The sequence below is a fragment of the Cebus imitator genome, unplaced genomic scaffold (assembly GCF_001604975.1).
Source record: "Cebus imitator isolate Cc_AM_T3 unplaced genomic scaffold, Cebus_imitator-1.0 Scaffold804, whole genome shotgun sequence".
NCBI lineage: Eukaryota > Metazoa > Chordata > Mammalia > Primates > Cebidae > Cebus > Cebus imitator.
The window spans coordinates 154309-160386 of record NW_016108119.1 but is presented as its reverse complement, the minus strand read 5'-3'; the positions used below and the strand labels follow the sequence as shown (position 1 = coordinate 160386).

General features: G+C 44.8%; 1 long non-coding RNA gene across 2 annotated transcripts in view; it reads left to right on the top strand.

Annotated features, from left to right (window-relative positions):
* Nucleotides 1-1952: 1952 nt before the first annotated feature.
* The window catches only part of LOC108297478, a 7672-nt gene continuing 3546 nt past the window's right edge, over nt 1953-6078 (top strand). The window contains exon 1 of one of the 2 annotated variants that reach the window (XR_005198579.1): nt 1953-3168. This is a non-coding gene — a long non-coding RNA (uncharacterized LOC108297478). The remainder of the gene's footprint in view (nt 3169-6078) is intronic. The other variant, XR_001822223.2, reaches the window with a different exon arrangement.

Here is a 6078-nt window from a genome sequence, read left to right as displayed (position 1 = left end):
TATATATATTTTATTCTTTTTGTAGAGACTGGGCTTACACTCTGTTGCCCAGGCTTGGTTCACTTTTGATAATAAAGGACATCTCAAATGTTTAGACATTTGCTTTCAGTTTGGGCAGGTATGAATACAGCAATTATAAACCTTCTTGTGTCTTGTTTGGAAACATAATTTTTAAAATGTAACTAAGGCAATACTAAAATTATGATTACTTGCTTGTATGGTAAGACTACATATTTCTTTGTAAGAATTTTGGTGGAATTTACCAGTAAAATCATTGGGAGCTAGTGTTTTTGTTCTTTTGAGAAGATACTAATTATTGATTCAGTTTCTAAAATAAATATAGGCCTATTCAGATGATTAATTTATCCTGAAAAGAATTTTAACCTTCTGAAACAAATCCAAAATATGAGCTCATTTCATATAATGTATCTAAGTGTGAGCACAGATGTGTTCAGAATATTCCTTTATTATTATTCTTTGAGTTTACTCCTCTTGAACTGATATTATTACTACATTGAAACTTCCTTCTTTCCTTTGTGGTTAGACAAGGTAGAGGTTTATCAATGTTACTGATCTTTTAAAAGAACTGGTTTTTGCTTTTCTTGATTTTCTCTGATGATTTCCTGTTCTTTATTCCATTAATTTCTGCAGTCATTATTTATTTTTCCTCTATTGGACAGTACACTGCTGTTTTTCCTTCATTGCCACAGGTGGAAGCTAGGTTATGAAGTTAGATTTTTCTCATTATTGACACATCATCATGAATGTTACTCACTGAATATAATGTCATTAAAATGCACAATTAATAATTAAAATAATAAATGTGTATACTTTACAACAACTTTAAAAATACACCAGGTTAGATGGTAAATGTAGTAGCAGGATACATAGATCCACCGAAGTTAAATAATCCTGTAACCTTTCCCAAAATGTAGGGATTTGCGTGGACCTTCACATGGGCAGCAGGTGTGATGAGATGGTCTCACTGAGCCATATAGTGCCTTTCTCTATTAACCGGTTCTTAGACTATTTCACACTGATGAGGTTGCCCCAGCTAGGAAGCCAAGGCTCTTTCATTTCTTTCTGCCCCTCTCCTTTGCCTTCCTTCAGCATCAAGGAGAATGGTCCAGCAGCAGCTCAGTCCGTGCTTGTCAACCACCCAGCTCCACACACTCCAGCCCCCATCCACATTCCTCAAAGCTCCTTGTGAGATTCCTCAGTAGCACCAATGCACTGACTGTCACTGTGTGTTCTCCTAGCTCCTGCTGACCACCCACCGGAGTGCACCCTTGGCAGTGAGGAGGAGGAGGTAGCCTCTGACATGGTAACATACACTTGTTTGTCTGGAAATTTTTTGTGTGTGGGGCTTCTAGACTACGAAGTGAATATGATTTTTGACTGCCATCATAAATCAGGCCTCAGGGGGTCGTGGACTCTAGCGACTGGTCACTGGAGATTATGACCAACTGAGGCCTGACGGACGATGTCTGTCAAAAGAGGGCATCACCTACAAACTGGTCATAAGGATATTTCTCAGTAGCAGCATTTTCTTCTTGAAAAAATAATTTTGTATTTCCTAGTCAACATGGACACTTGCTAAATGTTCCAAACCCACTGTATTTTCTGCAAGCATCCTCTATGCGTCATTTGGGGCCAGCGACTTGATCACTGTTCTACATCTGGTTTTCTCATTGTTGTGGTTGTGGTTGTTGTTGTTTTGAGACAGCGTCTCTGTCACCAGGCTACAGTGCAGTGTTGTGATCTCAGATCACTATAACCTCCACTTCCTGGGTTTAAGCAGTCCTCCTGCCTCAGTCTCCTGAGTATCTGGGACTATGGGCTCACGCCACCACCACACCCAGGTTTTTGTGGTTTTTAGTATAGACGGGGTGTCACCATGTTGGCCAGGATGGCCTCAATCTCTTCACCTCATGATCTGCCCACAGTGGCCTCCCAAAGTGCTGGGATTACATGCGTGAGCCACCGCGCCCAGCCTGCCATCTGGTTTTCTAGTGTCACCAAGTGAATACCAGACCTGTGCCAACAGGGCATAGCATGATGTAATCCTCATGGTGCTTCTTTTTCTCTTATTGCAGGAGAAGCCTGTGGCCCAGTATCAGCACCGTACGTATTCTTTTTCTTTTAAAGAGTTACTGAGACGTAGTTGACATGCAAACCAATTCACCCATTTAAAGTAGGTGATTCAGTGTTTTTACTATATTTACAGGGTTGTGCAGCCATTGTTACAATCTAATTTTAGAAGCTCTTGATTCCCTCTCAAAAATCCCCATTAGTAGTGACTCCTCTGTTTTCCCCAACCCCCACACCCTTGGTTCTAGGCAGCCCTAATCTACTTCCTGTTTCTATAGTACACTGCCTTTCTGTATTAACCGATTCTTAAGGTGACTGTTTCACTTTGATGAGGTTGCCCTAGCTAGGAAGCCAAGGCTCTTTCATTTCTTTCTGCCCCTCTCCTTTGCCTTCCTTCAGCACCAAGGAGAATGATCCAGCAGCAGCTCAGTCCATTCTTGTCAACCGCCCAGCTCCACACACTCCAGCCCCCGTCCACATTCCCCAAAGCTCCTTGTGAGATTCCTCGCAGCACCAATGCCCTGACTGTCGCTCTGTGTTCTCTTAGGTCCTGTTCTACTCAGCCATATAATAGAAGATGTTGAGGAGGAGGAGAAGCCCCCTGACCTGGTAAGATGCATTTGTTCATCTCTAGGAGAAATGTCTTTTTCTGGGGCTTCTAGAATATCCAATGAATATCGTTTTTGACTGCCTTGTGAATCAGACCTCAGTTGTCATGGACTCTAGTGACCAGTCACTGGAGTTTATGACCAACTGAGGCCTGATTGACGATGTCAGTCAAAAGGTGGCATAACCTACAAACTGGTCTTGAGCATATTTCTCAGTAGCACCTTTGTCTTCTTGAAAAATTATTTTGTATTTGCCAGCTGACATGAACACTTGCTAAATATTCCAAAACACCCCACTGCCTTTTCCACAAGCATCTTCTATGCTTTATCTGGGGACCAGTGACGTGGTTTTCTAATGTCACCAAGTGAAAAGACCTGCACCAGCCACACCCAGCATGATCTGATGCTCATGGTGTTTTGTGTTTTTTTCTCTTGTTGCAGACCACCTCTACAGCCCCAGGTGACCACCGTAAGTGTTCTTTTTCTTTTAAACCGCTTTATTGACACATAGTTGACATGCAAAACAATTCACTTATTTAAAGTGGGTGATGTAGTGTTTTTACTATATTTACAGGATTGTGCAGCCATTGTCACAATCTAATTTTAGAATCTTTTCATTCCCCCTCACAGAAACCCCATAGCCATTAGTAGTCACTTCTTTTTTTTCCCAAGCCCCACAGCCCTGGCCCTCGGCAGCCGCTAATCTACTTTCTGTTTTTCTAGATTTGCCTACTCTGGCAATTTCTTTTTTAATTTCAATTTGATTTTAATTTCCGGGATACATGTGCAGGATATGCCGGTTGGTTACATAGGTAAAAGTGTGGCATGGTTTGCCTCACCTGTCAACCCATCGCCTAGGTATTAAGCCACACATACATTAGCTCTTATTCTGATGCTCACCCTCCCACTTCCCCCTCAGCAGGCCCCAGTGTGTGTTGTTCCCCTTGCTAACATTGTACATATTCTAATACCACTTCCTTTCTAATGACAAATCTACGTGATGAGTCTGGGGGTTTTCTTGCTTGCTTGTGTCTGGAGAACCCCCTGGCTTCAGGTTCCTGATAGGTGTGAGGATCTGGGGCGTGGTGTGAGAAACAGATGTCTCCATGAAGAACTCAGCTCTGGGACAGGAGATTCTCCATCATGGCCTATTGATGCTACTGTTGAAATAGGTTTTTGTTTCCTTCTGAAATCCTTCAAACACAGAGAGCCAAGATAGCTGCTTTAGGTCATGGTGAGGATCAAGTGGACCATATGATGGTTTGAGGGGTTTTTTTGGAACATGCATTCTGTGGAAAAGCATTGCTTTTTCAGAAAAATTTGATTGTCCTGTATGTGTCAGTATTTTTCCAATGGGACAAAGAATCAAACTGTTTCATTGGGCAATGTCACTTGTTCACCCAGAAGTGATTTTTCTCATGACCACATTGTCCTGGACATCTTTAATCTAGACGAAGCTTCCCAGTGGTGCTGCAGGGGTGCTGCTGTGTGCGAGTCAAGGAAAATGTCAGTGTTACCGACATTGAGGTTCTCAGTATTCATGGACAGCTGCTCAGTGGGCTCCAAGGGAGAGAGCAATAGAGAGCCTGGTGCTAGACCTGAAGGGGAACATGATTTAGAGGATCAGAGGGGGAAAATGAGGACATCTGGGACGTTGTTAAAGGAGAATGTCAAGGTTGCAATGTTAGGGGCAGCAGTTCAACATCATCACCAGGGCCCAGGCAGGATATGAGACCCCTTCTGGGGAGGAGTAAGTAGGACTTGGCCTTCCTCTCTGTCGAAAGCTTGGTGTGAACATCACTCTAAATGCCTTGAGAAAGGAGCTCCCTTCCTGACCCATGTCTTCTCCATCTCTTTGTGTGATGATGGTAATGACACCAACAGAAATTGCTGAGAGGGGCAGAACAGGAATCAGGTCCCCATTTTTTGACACAGAGCAGACAGGACACAAGTCAGTAGGGATGGACCTCAGGATCAGGCCAGACACAGAGAGGTCCCAGGCCTGATCTTTTTGGGGCTGAGACAGGTAAGTTTTTATTTTTCACCTCTTCTGGAAGTCTCCTGAGGAATGTTTCTTCAGTAGACCCTGTTGGCCAAGGGTGTTCTGGCCCAGAAATGCTTTTCAACTGGACAGAGTCCCCCAGCTCTTGGCCTGGGCAGCTGCAGCACTCCCAAGTAGCAGGGCAGGTGGGGAGGGACATGAGTTCTAGTGCAGGGTGATCTCAGCAAAGGGATGGGGACTGATCCCAGAGTCCAAGTCATCCTTTCAACTCGTGTGGAATCCGTAACATTTCGGTTTCCATTTATTTTGGAGATGGTTTCAAATGTTCTGTCTCAAAGTCACAGTCTTCCCACAGGGGAATAGAGGAACCCTGGCTGTGGGTGTTTACTAGCAGGGCAGTGACCGTGTCTTTCTCATTTGTCCTTACCCCAGAGCTCAGTCCTGGGAAGGACACATTAGGCTCCATGGATGTTTTAATGAACACATGCCTTGGATGAGCTCTAGGTCACTCCTGGGCTGGGATCTAGTGCAGGTGTGGAAAGGTGTTCTTCTCAGCCTGTCCAGCCTGTTGAGCCCCACACTCATCCTGGAGCCTGCCCAGCTTCTGAGTCAGGGTCCCTGGAGATGAGGGCGAGCTCCTGAGGACAGTGAGACGCCCCTACCCCTGTGCTCCTGCTGCTCTGATCTAGTCTAGACAGGGTGTGCAGGCCCACACTCTTCCACTGGGTGTAAGCGCATCCCTGCTGGAATCCTTCTGGACCTGGATGTTGTCCTCACCGTCATATCCCCAGCCCCACACAGTGCAGATGCCTTGTGCAGATGCCCAGGAAGTAACTGTAAATGTGTGGTAGGATCAGAGCAGCAAATGATTCTGCAAAAAACACCAGGATAGGGGAGTCAGGTCTTTCTCATATCTGGATCTCTGGAGCTGTCCCATCTAGTGTGCTTCTGTCATATACATGTCTCTTTATAGTTAAATAAACTTAAATATGTACAATGAAATATTCAAAACCTCCTCACAACAGCCACCATGCAATGGCCCAGCAGCCATACAGCAGAGAGCATTTCCATCCCCACAGAATGCTGTCTTGCATGTCTGCTGTGAGCCTGGCCCAGTGTCTGATTGTTGGACTCATCTCACTGAAAGCATGCACATCAAAGTTGGGATCTCAGGGTTGTGGGGTTGGAGGTGAAACCTATAATGGGCCAGTGAAAGGAAAAATGGAAAGGTGATTCCTTCAGCTCCTCTTTCTCACTTGAAGGCTGGAAAGTGTGAGCAATGCCTTGTTGAAGACCTCTGGCTCCACAGAGCCTAGAGAGAGTCTGAGAACACTGAGGAAAGCTCAGGGTGATCTCGTGTAATCCAGTGTGACCTCA